The sequence below is a fragment of the Rhineura floridana genome, chromosome 2, assembly GCF_030035675.1.
Source record: "Rhineura floridana isolate rRhiFlo1 chromosome 2, rRhiFlo1.hap2, whole genome shotgun sequence".
Lineage (NCBI taxonomy): Eukaryota > Metazoa > Chordata > Lepidosauria > Squamata > Rhineuridae > Rhineura > Rhineura floridana.
Genome location: NC_084481.1, coordinates 149446620 through 149461794, shown reverse-complemented (window position 1 = coordinate 149461794; position 15175 = coordinate 149446620). Strand labels below are relative to the sequence as shown.

The 15175-nt window shown below is 45.1% G+C and overlaps 1 protein-coding gene across 10 annotated transcripts in view; it reads left to right on the top strand.

Moving 5' to 3' along the window:
* Positions 1 to 15175, top strand: part of LRRC4C (leucine rich repeat containing 4C) — a 637988-nt gene that overhangs the window by 442189 nt on the left and 180624 nt on the right. The gene's annotated exons all lie outside the window — the stretch shown is intronic.

The window sequence follows — 15175 nt, the reverse complement described above, 5'->3', positions numbered from 1 at the left end:
AGTATAAATGGAAGAATGACAGCTGAATCTGGGTGGAGGTTTGGTGGTGAATTGAGGTGGTGGCTGTGAGGTGGTGTTTGGAGGTGGTGGTTGTTGTTGAGAGTGACTCGGAGTTCTGAGGCAATTAGTAAGAAGTCAAGTACGTAACAGAATATAGATGAAACCATACGCTTGTGAAACATTTTTAAGTAATCTTGTTATTTCTAATTCTTAATAAATATTTCTTGGTTAAACAAAAGCCTGATTCCTTCAGCTGGGAAACACAAACCAGGGGGGATAGCAAGTAACCAAGGCTGAACAGTTGTATCGAATGGTGGCAGTGGCGGAGGAAAAGATATTGTATCCAGTACCAACCACAGAGAAACCCAGGGCTGTAAGCTTCAGTGCAAGAGGCTGCAGGGGGGGTTGGGAATTACCTATACCCATAGACACAAGGTATCGAGATAGCCTGGCAGAGACTAAGGCACAGTCTAAAGGTTATAAGAGATACAGAGTGTTGGGTAGTAAGGCCTAGCAGGGGGATCTTCTGAGATCTGTGCTAGTGCGGTGAAAGGTAAAAATAAACCTGACGATCCTGTCCGCTGGTATCCACAAGTGAGAGCTTCACAGGTGGTGCTGGGGGAAGGACGTCACAAGGACCATTAACTATTCCTTTTTAATAGTATATATCACAGCTCTGACAGATTCATAGATACACCAGAAATTATAATATGAAATACATTATACAGTACAGAATAATTGTTGACATAAAATTAACCATGATTATTGTTTATGATATACAATTTGTTTTATTTTCTGGCAGTGCATGGAAGACTTCTGTATAATCATCAAAAAGATTTTGTAGCGTTTCACCCATACTTCAAAAATACTAGTATTTATGCTTTAGATTTAGCAGACGTACATTGAGGGAAGGGAAAGGAAATGACTTTTGACATATCTTTTTTTCCTGAACATATCTTTAGTCTTTATTTTCCTCCTGTTTAGATTTTTGATAAGGTCACACAGATGATTGTGTCATGTGTGACCTTATAAAATATATAATAAAAATACCTCAAATTTAGTAAATGCCACAGCCATGTATCATAGAATAATTCTGTTAAAGGTGTGGGTTTTTTGCTTAAAAATAATGATTTTGAAAGTTGTGAACATGAATAAGACAAACGGAGTAGTCATGTAATCTTTATTAAAAGAAGAAAAAGCAGGGATCAGGACAAGAAAGGAATATTTTATAAATATCTCTGTTTAATAGCATGAACAAACAATTTCTGATACTGTTTTTTCACCTTCCCATGACCGTTTACTGAATTGCTATGAAACATGGCCTGATTCAGATATGCATTTATATCACTTGGTCACTTATATCTCAATTACTTACAGCTACAGAGAGGATCCCCAAACTAAGGATCTGGGTTTTTTAAAATTCTGATATTTTAGCTCCCTTTACAGTTGAGTTTGGCAATATAACAGTTCAATCAGAGACCCGATGTGGTATGGGGTGTCATATTTTGTTTGCTTCCCATGTGACCCCACAGCCCCATGCTACTAGAAGATTAGCACAAGAGGGCTTTGAACTTTGTTCTTGATATGCTAATTTTTATTACTTCCAAAAAATTTTTTTACGTGCTTTAGTATTAGAATTGGTATTTCGCACCTGCAGCCTAAACTAAGTGTAACAGTTTATTTTACTGCTTCAATCAATGTATGCTCCATACATTATGTAATCCTCAAATAATCTGCATCCTCATTTTCTGAACCTTGATATTCCTTCCTTTTCTGGAGGCAATATTAAGCTCTTTGGGCTAACCTGTCATTCACTAAAAATATGTTGCATAGTTACAGGCAAACTGTGCTTCTTTATACAATCAAGTGACGTTGCGTTGTTTTCTGGATTTTTACATTTATATAAGCTACGTTCCCCTGGATTTAGTTACACATGCAGAGAATCCAAAGGTCTTGATGGTGCAAGAGGTTACCACAGCCTTGATGACTACCTTTGTTTTGGTTGCTCTGATATTGCCCATGTCTAGACAAATAAGGCACTGCCATGGCATCATTTATATATTCAGCTACTACTTGATAATAACAGATGCTATCCACATTCAGTGTCCGTACTACTGTGCAAGGCACATTATCACAATTACCTGTAAGAAGTGAGTAAATTTTCTTAAGTTGGTTTCTATACTTGAGTGATCTAATCTTCTATGTTTTGAATTTTCTTCAGCACAGAGCTTCTCTTGATCTGTAGTCTGTGGCTTGCCTCAGTTCCTTAATGTTGCTTTGCATGGTTCTGAGTTCTCTGCTGTAGATTCACTGGTTGACTTTTGGAGCAGGAATCACTCAGTTCCAGTATTTTCCATCTGTAAGATAGTTTCCTAGAATGCTTCTGTATACTGAATTAATATGTTATACAAATAAGCATGTTGTGCATACGACAACCTATAGTTTGTCTCCGAGATCATAGGATTGTGGGTGTGGGTTTGGATGATATCTGTGAGACCCCTTCCAGCTTATAATTGTGTGCCTGTAAGAGATATAATCTGCAATGGAGAGACCTGATAGACTGGGCAAATCAGTTTCCTTTGCATAAGCTAATAGTTTAGCCAAGTCAGCATATGAGTTAATAGGCTTTTTGAGTGGTCAGTCTGCATATCCAAAGGGATGTGGCCAAGACAGATTCTGTTGCTATTGGAACTCTTTTAAAAGGAGGACCTCCTCCCCCTATCCTGGAGCTTGTGTCTCTTCTTGGGGGTGAAACTGGAAAAGACACCCACACAGAGAGGCTTATCCTCTGTGTCTGTATCACCAAAACTATGGGCTTCAGGGAGCAAGATCTGATGGACTGTTAATGCTGAGAAACCCTTTATGTTGTTGTTGTTGTTATTATTATTACATTTGTATACCACCCCATAGCCGAAGCTCTCTGGGCAGTTTACAACAATTAAAACGTAAAAATGAATATACAAATTTAAAAACACATATTTAAAAGCCAATTAAAACACATGATAAAATGCCTGGGAGAAGAGGAAAGTCTTCACCTGGCGCAGAAAAGATAACAGTTAGCGCCAGGCGCGCCTCATCAAGTTAATAATTCCATAATTTGGGGGCCACCACTGAGAAGGCCCTCTCCCATGTTGCCAGACTCCCAGCTTCCCTCCGAGTAGGCACCCGGAGGAGGGCCTTGGATGTTAAGCGTAGTGTATGGGTGGGTTCATGTTGGGAGAGGCATTCCAACAGGTATTGTGGCTTTATAGGTTAAAACCAGCACCTTGAATTGAGCTCAGAAACATACAGGCAGCCAATGCAAGTGGGCCAGAATCGGTTTTATATGTTCGAACCATCTGGTCCCTGTTACCAATCTGGCTGCTGCATTTTGCACAAGCTGCAGTTTCCGAACTGTCTTCAAAGGCACCCCCACGTAGAGCGCATTGCAATAATCTTCCTTGGTGGTTACCAGATCCATTTCCACCAGATCATGGACAACTGAAGCCAGGTTATCCTTGTCCAGATAGGGGCATAGCTGGGCCACCAACCGAAGTTGGTAGAAGGCACTCCGTGCCACCGAGGCTACCTGAGCCTCAAGTGACAGAGATGGTTCTAGGAGAACCCTCAAGCTATGAACCCGCTCCTTCAGAGGGAGTGCAACCCCATCCAGGATCGGCAGTCGCTCCCACTCCCAACTCAGCCAGTCTTACCAGAAGGATACCATGGTAGATGGTATCGAAAGCCACTGAGAGATCAAGGAGAATCAACAGAGTCACACTCCCCCTGTCTCTGTCCCGACAGAGGTCATCATACAGGGCGACCAAGGCTGTTTCCATGCCAAAACCAGGCCTGAAACCCGACTGAAATGGATCCAGATAATCGGTCTCATCCAAAAATGTCTGGAGCTGGCCTGCAACCACTAGTTCAAGGACCTTGCCCAGGAATGGAACATTTGCCACTGGCCTGTAATTATTAAGATTTTCTGGGTCGAGGGAGGGTCTCTTCAGGAGTGGTCTCACTACCACCTCTTTCAGGCGGCTAGGGACCACTCCCTCTTGCAGAGAGGCATTAATCACTTCTCTGGCCCAGCCGGCTGTTCCATTCCTGCTAGCTTTTATTAGCCAAGAAGGGCAAGGATCCAGCACAGGAGTGGTTGCACGAACCTGTCCAAGCACCTTGTCAACGGCCACAAGCTGTACCAACTGAAACTCATCCAAGAAATTGGGACAAGGCTGTGCTCTGGATACCTCGCTTGATTCACCTGCTATAACACTGGTGTCCAGGTCCTGGCAGATGCTAAAGATTTTATCCTGGAAATCCCTAGCAAATTCATTACAGCGGGCGTCAGATGGTTCTACCGTGTCCTTGGGGCCAGCATGTAATAGCCCCTGGACAATTCTGAAGGGCTCCACTGGGCGGCAGATTGTTGATTTGATAATGGCAGAAAAATATTGTTTTTTTGCTGCCCTCACTGCCCCTGAATACAGCTTACCATAGGCACTGAATACAGCTTACCAGTGTGTAATTGCATCCCCCAGGAGTTCATCTCCATCTGCACTCAAGCTGTTTCCTATATTGTTTCATCGCTTCCCCCAGGAACTTGGTTGGCCACTGTGAGAACCGGATGCTGGACTAGATGGGCCACTGGCCTGATCCAGCAGGCTCTTCTTATGTTCTTATGTTCTCAGCTCTGGGGTATACCATGGAGCCATACAAGCTCTACACAGGAGAGGGTGCTCAGGAGCAATCATGTCGACCACCTGGGTCATTTCTGTATTCCACAGTTCAACCAGGGTTTCAACAGGAGTGCCAGCCCTATCAGCTGGAGACTCCCCAGAGCCCTTTGGAAACCATCTGGATCCATTAGTCTCTGGGGGCGGACCAACTTAATAGGTCCCCCACCCTTGCAGAGGGGAAAAGCCACTGTAAGTCTAAACTTCAGCAAGCAGTGATCTGTCCACGACAGAGGGACTGATGTAAGGCCCCCCACATTCAGATCACCATCTCCATGTCCAGTTGCAAAAACTAAGTCTAGAGTATGCCCTGCTACATGTGTTGGGACAATGGCATATTGGGACAGTCCCATGGTTGTCATGGAGACCATGAAATCCTGAGCCACACCGGATAAGGTGGCCTCGGCATGGATGTTGACATCCCCCAGAACCAACAGTCTGGGGGATCTCAACAGTACACCCAAGACCACCGTCAGCTCAGCTAGGGAGTCTGTTGGGCAGCGGGGTGGGCGGTACACCAACAGAATCCCCAGTCTGTCCCGCTGATCCAACACAAGGTGCAAACACTCCAGACCAGTAGTCACGTGGACAGGGTGCTTGCAGAGGGAGATGCAGCTCCTATAGACCACAGCAATCCCCCCTCCCCGACCGTCAGATCAACCCTGATGCTGAACCAGGTACCCTGGTAGGCATAGCTGGGAGAGACTGATTCCTTCCTGCTCACCCACCCAGGTCTCGGTTATACATGCCAGATCGGCTGCCTCATCCACTATTAAATCATGAATGAGAGAGATCTTATTATGTACCGATATGTCATTTAGGAGCAGCATCCGGAGGCCTGAGAGCCGGCTGATAGGGCAACCAACAAACCTGCAGGTGTGGGGAGGACCGGAACAAGGCACAGTCGTTAACTGCCTGAGCCGCATTCCCCTTACCTGGCAAGTCCTCCTCACAACGCCATATCTCCCTCTACCCATCACTACACTAATTGGGGCCCCCTCAAGTCTCCTCATTTGGCTCTGAGTCCTCTCTCCCAGGCACATGACTCAAGTTCCACAAAAAATCAGGCAATCTGCAAAGCAGGAGCCACCTCAGCCAGCCAGCTTATGTATCCCCTCCAGGGAAGGGACAGATGGACAATATCAGCAACAGCTGGCTGAGTATCTGGGGGCCTGGTCCTGCAAGGCGTGACACCTGCCAAGCAGAAGTCCAACAGGGAGAGGGCGGTGGTGGTAGCCCAGCAGCAGCAAGCAAGCAGGTAGGCAGGCAGCAGCAGCAGCAGCAGCAGCAGCAGCAGCAGCAGCAGCAGCAGCAGCAACGGCTCTCCTTCTTCCCTGGGTGGTGGTGATGGTCCCCTTCCTCCTGCAGGCACTGGGTCTCCAGTGAATATGTGTAAATTACAACCATATATTCTATAAGACACCACAGTTTCCAGTAACCTTCTTTCCTAGGAAATCAAACCCCGAGTAAACTCAGGAACCCCTGGAAGTTTCGCACTGCTCAGAGATTGGGGTGGCGCACCACAGTATTTTTGATGGTGGTAGATTTGTTAGCAGCTGGAATAGCTGTATGTTTTCTATTGGCTCCATTTTGTACTGTTAAGGTCTGGCACAGTGCTCCGTTTAATGCTAGGTTTTTGTATGTGGGTGTAAGACTCAGCCCCTGGCCTCAAAGGTTTCTGCCCCAATACCGCTAACCCCACCCTTGAATGCATTAGGGCTGTGCACAGCCCCCCTTACCTGCTCTGTGGCTCTGATCTGGGGGGCTTCAAGCCAACATGCCCTGGGTTGTCCTCGGGACCACCCTCCTGCCCCACCTTAGATTTGCTTCCAAATAAATACGGGGGCAGGACTACTGTTTTTAGGGTTTTAAAACCCTAATTAAACATATAGCAGGGAGAGGGGTGTCTCTTCTTCTCTCCATGACCGAGACGGGTGTCAGTTCTGCAGGGTGCTGAGATGCCTCCACCCTGCACATGATCAATGCATCACCGGAGGAGTGATCCTGTGCAGATGATGCTCTACAAGTGGCATTCCTAAAAGAAAGGGCTTTGCAGAGCATCACCCACGTCATGCAGAATCCACCGCTCCTCTGAACAGCTGATCAGTAGGGGGCAATTCTGCGCCAGTGATGCTGAGCAAGCAACTTTCCTTTAGGAAATCCACTTATACAGCATTCTCCTTATCATGCAGAATTGCCAAGGGATTGATCCTGCTGGGAGAGGGGCAGAGATGATGGCAGGCAGGAGGAAGCTTGGCCTACCTTCTCTAGGAAGACACAGCTGGGGATCCAAGGTTGGTCTTGGCCTTGTTTTCCCACTGTGCCTGCCTCTTCCTCATGTCCTACACCCTGTGCCTTGCTCAGGGTCATCTAATTCGACCTGTAGCAATTTGTGGCTATCTGAACCTGACTTGGTCAAGGCCCAAATATCTCTAAGGAGACCTGATTTGGCTAGAGTCTTGGCTGAATATGGAGCACAACCCTAGAATAAATCATAGCTCATCCCTGTACTGTCAGAGGAGGGAATGCTGGTTATTAGGTGTGTGACTCATCCTTCATTTCATTGGATCTTTTGTCCCCCTTGATTTTGTACATGTTGGGTTGATGTGGTCAGTAACATCAACATCAACAGTTACCAAGCACTTAGCACTTCAAATACTATAAACACTATAAGCAATATATATCAGCTATATTAGGTCAGCCCTTTGTATTTATATGTTTTCTTTGTTATTTATAATAGATATTCTAAAAGAAAGAATACTTACCAAAAGACAGGAATTGATACACAACAAAACAAAATATTAAAAGTAAAACCTGTGATAGGTCTGCTGTGTTGCATAGTGCCCTGCCGCTGCTCAGAATGTGGCTTTTCAAGCTTTGACTTGTGCAAACCTGTAGCACAGTGGCTGAGAGATCAAGGTTTCGAGCAGTGTTGTTCTTGATGGATAGCATTGCAAGTGATGTCAGTCTCACAAGTCTGGGCAGCAATACAGATAAGATTGGTCAGGCGGGCTTATGACTGGCCCAGGCCAATTAGCTCCAGTTACAGAGTCTGTTGTCAGGAGGGAAGGCACAGGGGAGGCTTTAAGGAGGGATTCTGTGGCAGAGCAGGCAGTCTGTTTTTGTCACAGAAAGAACTTCAGGCCCGCCAGGAAAGAATTCAAGGAATGAGTGAGTGAACACCACCTAAGACTTCCAGGCATGGTGCCATTGGAGAGTAATTTTCTGTGACAGGTACCGAAGGGAAAGGCATAGGAGTGGTTGAGGTCAGTCCTTAAGGGAGGAATCCTCCTTCAGTGAGTAGTGGAGAAGGCCAGCAGCAGGCCACAACAAGATCTGTGAAATTGTGCCCTGGGAAAGAAGTTCTGTCAGAAGGGGTTTGGAGAAGCACACCCTGAACCCTATCCCTTATCCCCATGTAAGAAAAGAAGAAGCACATCTGTCATTTTGCTTGATCCCAGGGCAAGGAGGAGCTGCAAGCAAGAATTCTCACATGTAGTCTGTGCATGCAATAACTCTTGCATGTGGTCCCCACTTTGTATACACGTGCATGGGTCCTTTTAGGGGGCAGCAGCAGCAGGTCCTCCAACGATGTTTCATGTGACTCTGTATAATTAAAGGAGCAAGTCCCAACTTGAGATAAACAGTGTACTTTTGTTTGAAATAAAATAAAGTATTTACAGGACCTGCAGTTCTCTCTCACTGCCTCTCTAACAGTGTCTTTGCTAGTTTCCCCTGACTTACTTCCTGTTCCTCCTTCTAGCTCCACTCCCTGCTACTGCTGCCTTTAGTTTAACCTCCATACACATTGCTACATCTTTCCTTTCAACAGTTCAAACAGATAATTGACTTATTTGGGGCTAGAGGTTGCTAGCATATAGCCCACCATAGAGACCTAGACTTTACCACAGGTCTGATGTGTACTCCTAGGACTCAATAGTCCTCCAGGTATGCTGGTAATTTCATCAGCCCCCCACTTCTTGTTTGTTTGCCTGTACTTGATGCAACACTTGCTTGTTTTGTGTCTGTGTCCTTGCTTTGTGGACTGAACTCTGCTTGTGTATCCGCCAGACTAATCTTATCTCATTTTTTTAATCAGGTAACCTCTCTGGTAGACTGTAGGAATGCTGTGAACATAATATATCTCGACCTCAGGAAAGCTTTTGACAATGTGCCACATGATATTCTGATTGGCAAGCTAGCTAAATGTGGGCTGGATGGAACAATATCAGGTGGATCCACAGTTGGCTACAGAATCGTACTCAAAGAGTACTTATTAATGGTTCCTTCTCAAACTGGGCGGAAGTAATTAATGGGGTACCACAGGGTTTGGTCCTGGGGCATGTGCTCTTCAACATTTTTATTAATGACTTGGATGTGGAGGTGCAGGGAATGCTTATCAAAGTTGCAGGTGATACAAAATTGGGAGGATAACTAATACCTTGGAAGAGAAAAACAAAATTCAGAGGGGATAGGCTAGAGCATTGGGGTGAGAACAGAATGAAATTTAACAGGGATAAGTGCAAAGTTCTACACCTAGGAAAAAGAAATCAAATGCACAGTTATAAGATGGGGAATACTTGGCTCAGTAATACTACTTGTGAGAAGGATCTTGGGATTGTTGTTGACCACAAGCTGAATATGAGCCAACAATGTGATGTGGATGCAAAAAAGGCAAATGCTATATTAGGCTGCATTAACAGAAGTATAGTTTCCAAATCACATGAAGTACTAGTTCCCCTCTATTCAGCACTGATTAGCCCTCATCTTGAATACTGCGTCCAGTTCTGGTCTCTGTACTTCAAGAAGGATGCAGACAAACTGGAACAGGTTCAGAGGAGGGCAACAAGGACGATCAAGGGACTGGAAACCAAGCCCTATGAGGAGAGACTGAAAGAACTGGGCATGTTTAGCCTGGAGAAGAGAAGACTGAGATATGATAGCACTCTTCAAGTACATTAAAGGTTGCCACACAGAGGAGGGCCAGGATCTCTTCTTAATCATCCCAGAGTGCAGGACATAGAATAATGGGCTCAAGTTGCAGGAAGCCAGATTTCAACCAGGAAAAACTTAGAGTGGTACGACAATGGAACCAATAATCTAGGGAGGTGATGGGCTCTCGAACAGTGGAGGCATTGAAGAGCCATCTGGACAGCCATCTGACGGGCATGTTTTAATTTGGATTCCTGCATTGAGCAGGGGATTGGACTCAATGGCCTTATAGACCTCTTCCAACTCTACAATTCTATGATCTCTTTCTAATGTGGAATTTGTGGCATCTATCTCTCTTATGTGAGACCCATTGTTCTCTGATGCATCGACAAAACTGTCTTAGTCTTGAGCCTGGAATCTTTCACTCAGTGTGCTTTTTCTTTGCCCACACTCCACAGCTGCCTTTGATTACGTCTTAGTCACTGTCCACAATCTGTGCCAACTTCATAAAACCTTATCTCCAGCTGCATCCTCCACAGTGGCCTTTTGCCGTTATTTCACATGTGGACTTACTGGCTGTATCCAGACCTTTTCCCCTCTGCACAGTGGTCTCAAGTCCCTGGCTCCTTTGTTATACTGAGAAACCTGATGATACTGTTGTTTTTCTAACTGCTTCTGTGTATGGTCATCCCATCTCTTTGAGGTTGTAGCAAACAGTCTCTCATGGGCAGCATCTTAGTTCTCTGTCCCATCAGTCTTTGTGCCGGGCTACTGTCCATTTCTTGGGAGGGGATATTACGATGATCACATAATGCCAGATAAGGATCCCTTGCAGACTTCAACAAGAGTCTCTTGACTGTCTTTACTTCCAATTCTGCCTTCCCATTGTTCTGTGGGTACCCAGGGGATGAGGTCTTGTGCTGGAAATCCCATTTAGTACAGAACTCCTTGAATTCTCTTGAAGTGTACTGAGGGCCATTGTCAGAGAATAGGTGTCAGGTATTCTGTGCCTTGCAAAAAGAGCCTTACATTTCCTGATCGTTCTTGTCCGAGGGTCCTTAAGTGAATCCACCTCCCAAAAATTGTAGTGTCTACTCTCACCATATAGTTCCTGTCATTAAAAGTGAACAAGTCACTACCTTCTCCCAAGGCCGGAGGGAATATCATGTTGTTTTAAAGTCTCCTTTTGTTGTCACTGTATTGCTTGCATACTTCACACTGCTTCATGTGTGTTCTCAAGCGGGCATTCATGCCTGGCCAGTAAATGCACTCCTGTGCTCACCTCAGGGATCAGGAGTCTGTTCATGATGTCTTGCCTCGGAGCTGTTGGTAACACTATCCTATCTCCCTCAAACAGAATTCCATCCTGTCTACACAGCTCATCCCGCCATTGATAATATGGGGCAGATTCTGGTGGTACTTGTATCCTGTGCTGTGGCCAGTGATCTCGGATGGTTTAACTGCCTGTAACACATCATCTTGTGTGGTACTATGCTGCATAGCCTTGAGATGGTTTTGGAGATGGGCAAGTCTTGTACCATATTAATTGACTATCTCCTGTCCTATAGATCCATCCACGCTGATCTCCATAAGATATACTCTACTGAATGTGTCTGCAACTTACAGGAACTTTCCTGAGTGGTATTTTATATTTACATCATATGTCTGAAGTCTCAACAGGATGTGTTGTAGTCTCTTCAGAGCAGTCAGTAAGGGTTTCTTCATTATGATCTCTAATGGCTTGTGATCTGATTGAACATCTACTTTCTGTCCAAAGGTGAACTGATGGAACCATTCCAGTCCAAACAATACTGCTAGTAATTCCTTTTCTGTTTGAGCATATCTCCTTTCAGTTCAGGCTTAACTCTATTCGCAAAGGCTATGGGCTGCTGCTTTTGCATCAATACTGCTCCAAGACCTCCTTCAGAAGCATTACACTGCAGTACCAGTTGCTCTGCTGGGTTGTAATACTTCAGTGTTGAGGCCTTAATAATTAGTATTTTGATTTGTTAGAATTCCTCCTCTTGTATCTCTGTCTACTCCCAGGCTGCATCATTGTGCGTTAGCCACCTAAGTGGCTCACAAGCATCTGACAAGCATGCACAAAATCTCGACAGGTGCTGGACTCCTTTGACATCCTGTGGCCTGGGCATCTCTAATAGCTCTCACTTTCTCTGGGTCTGACTGCAGTCTTTCTGAAGTCAAAAGATGTCTCATATAAGGCACTTCTTCTCAGTTGTATGTTGTCAGCATTAGGTTTAATGTTCCTCTCTTGGCATCTGTTGAGAAGGTGTAGTTTGGTCTCATGGTATCGTATTGCCTCTCCTCTGTCATCCCCTTCTCCTATGACAAGAATACCATCAGCTAAAATTTTGATGCCTTGAAGCCCTTCTAGTGTCTGTTTCAGCTTCTGCTGGAAAACTTCAGGAGCTGGGCTTATCCCCATGACATCCTTAACTAGTGGTATCTGCCAAAGGGTGTGCTGAAGGTTGTCAGGTGTCTGGATGGTTCATCAAGCTCCACATGCCAAAATTCATTCTTCACATCACAGACTGTAAAGACTTTTGCCCTAGAAAAGTCAGGTAGCACATCTTCAGTTGCTGGCAGTGGGTAGTGGCTTCTTTAGAGTGCCTTGTTAAGAGGTTTTGGGTCAATGCAGATTCTCAGTTTCCCCGATGGCTTCCTTACCACCACAAGACTGCTGATCCAATCAGTGCTTGCTTTGATTGATGTGATGTCTTTTTCTTGCAGCTTTGTCAATTTTTCCTTCAGTGGTTCCAGCATGGCTAGTGGGATTCTGTGTTTTGGTCATTGTACTGGTTGCACTTGAGGGTCTATTTCTAAATTTAGTTTCCCTTCAAAGAGACCAGTACCCTGGAATACATCTCCATATCTTGATATAATGCTGGGCAGGGAACTTACTGACAGTTCTTGTTCATGTGTAACCTCGAGGATATTGTGATGCTGCACAGTAATTTAATCCATGGCCTGTGCTGCTCAGCTGCCCAGTAGTGGATGGGTATCCCATCTGTTAATCACTATAAATTTCAGGCAGTACTATTTGTTGTTGCATGGATTTCTTACAGAGGGACAGCACTTTCCCAGTAGCCTCACCGTTGATTTCTTATACATTAGCAGAACTTGATGACATTTTCCCAACCTGCTACTGCTGTTCAATAGCTTTATCAGAAGGACATTGCAAGTGGCTCCACAATCCACTTGGAATCTGATAGGTCTTTGTTCTAGCATCATTGTTTCAAATACGGCTGCCTGTTACCTGCTTTTTTCTGTAATGTGTGTATCCTGTGTCGATATGACTGCCCCGTTTACACAGAAGATCTCATCTGTGGTGTCTGGTTCCCTTATCACAGCATGGACTGTTTTTTCTTGTCTAGACTACTGTGACACTGACTCCTGAAGGGTTGTTGTTTTTCTGCACCTTGTGCAAACTTCCCCATAGGCTGGGCATTTCTCCTTCTGCCTTTCATGTAGTCTTCCACAGTACATACACTTAATAATATTGTTTCCCTCTACTGGTGGTCTGTATGGTTACTGCTTCCCAGAGTCCTGTAAGCTGAGCCTATGAACACGCTTTTCACATGTGCCTGTTGATAATGTTTTAATGCTTTGTTTAGACAATTCTGCTGCCCTTGCAATTTGGAGGTATTGTTCCAGGGTTAAAGCAGAGTTCTGTGTGCCACACACAATTCTGTCCCTGATTAAAGGTAAAGGTAAAGGTGTCCCCGCACTTGTAGTGCAAGTTGTTTCCAACTCTTAGGGTTACATCTTGCGACATTTACTAGGCAGACCGTATATATGGGGTGGGATTGCCAGTTCCTTCCCCGGCCTTTCTTTACCCCCCAGCATATGCCGGGTACTCATTTTACCGACCATGGATGGATGGAAGACTGAGTGGACATCGACCCCTTTTACCGGAGATTCGACTTCCTCCTTCTGTTGGAATCGAACTCCGGCCGTGAGCAGAGCTTTGGCTGCGTTACCGCCACTTACTACTCTGCACTGATTAGAGAATATTTAATGTCCCCAAAGTTCCATATTGACTCTAGAGTCTTCAATGCTGCAATGTACCTATCTATTATTTCCCCTTCTTCTTGGTTTCGGGTGAAAAAATGATATCTCTCAACAGTTTAATTTTTCCTGGGATCACAGTATACGTCAAACACTTGTATTAGTGTTTCTGGGATCCCTGGCAGTAGTGTTTCACGGTACGGTGTACAAGCCGGAACAGAACGGAACAGGCCGGAACGGGCCTTTTATAAAAGAAATTGATGCCAAAAACACTGGGATGTGTTAGAGACACTTGAGAACAACATTTAGGAACAAAAACCATTCCAATAGCATTTTGATTAACCCTTTAACAACCAAAATGCCCTCCGGAACGGAATGAAACAGCCAGGAACGGCGACTTTCCAGCAAGCCAGATGTGATGTTCCTATATTAGTGTAAATAGGGTAAGTGCTGGTTGTATAGGAGATACATGGTAAGTAGAATGAAAGAGGAAGGGGGAGTGAATGGGCAGTAGAATGCTGGATGATTGGCTGGATGTTTAAAATGGCTGACAGTATAAAAGGAAGAATGTCAGGTAAATCTGGGTGGATGTGGTGTGGACGTGTGTGGACATTGGTGGACTTGAGAGGGTTGTTTTGGTGGGTTTTGAGAGGAGAGGGTGGAGTTCGGATTAATACTAAGACCAGTACCTCAGGAATAGATGTAACCATATGCTTAAGTGCCTTTTAAAGAAATCTTGTTATCTTTGTTATTCAATAAATACTTTTGGTTTACCAAAGGCCTGATCCTTGGCTGGGGTTTCACAGACCAGAAGGGAGGGTAAGGTAAATACCAAGGCTGAAGGATAACAAATGGTGGCAGCGGGGAAGGGTAGAATAACACCAGAAGCAGTCTGAGTAAATCAAAGGGATTGGGACAGCTTAAGCATGCAGTCACAGAGGTAACCTAATTGAGGGAGACTCAGGCCGAGTCTCTGGGACTACTGGTTATAGGACGTGACTGGTGGTGCTGCCTAGCAGGGGGATCTGTTGAGATCTGTGCTAGAGCGGGGAGAGAAACCATAAAAAAGGACAGTCTGGACTGGTGGAGTCCCTGGTGGTGCCTAGAGACAGGCAGTAACCACGAGCAGGTAGGAACCTGACAGGGAGAGCCAGGGAAGGGCATCACATGTGGTGGCAGTAGCGGTGGGATACGAACCAAAGAGAGTCCCAAAGACACGTGGTGACAAAGGAGACTACGTCACAGGTGTTGGCTGTAGCGGTGGTACGAATACTAGAGAATCCCTAACAGTGGTGTGGCAAACAGAAATAACAAAACAAGATTACTTGTGAGAGTGACTGGCAAAGAGTGTGTGGCAAAGAGTGAGTGAACTCAAACACCATGGCTGAATTATATAAAAATGAAAAGAGAGGAGCTGGTGGAGAAGTGCATAACATTCAATTTACCTCACGAGGGTAAAGGGGTAGATGAATTGAGGGTAGCACTTATAGGATTTGCAA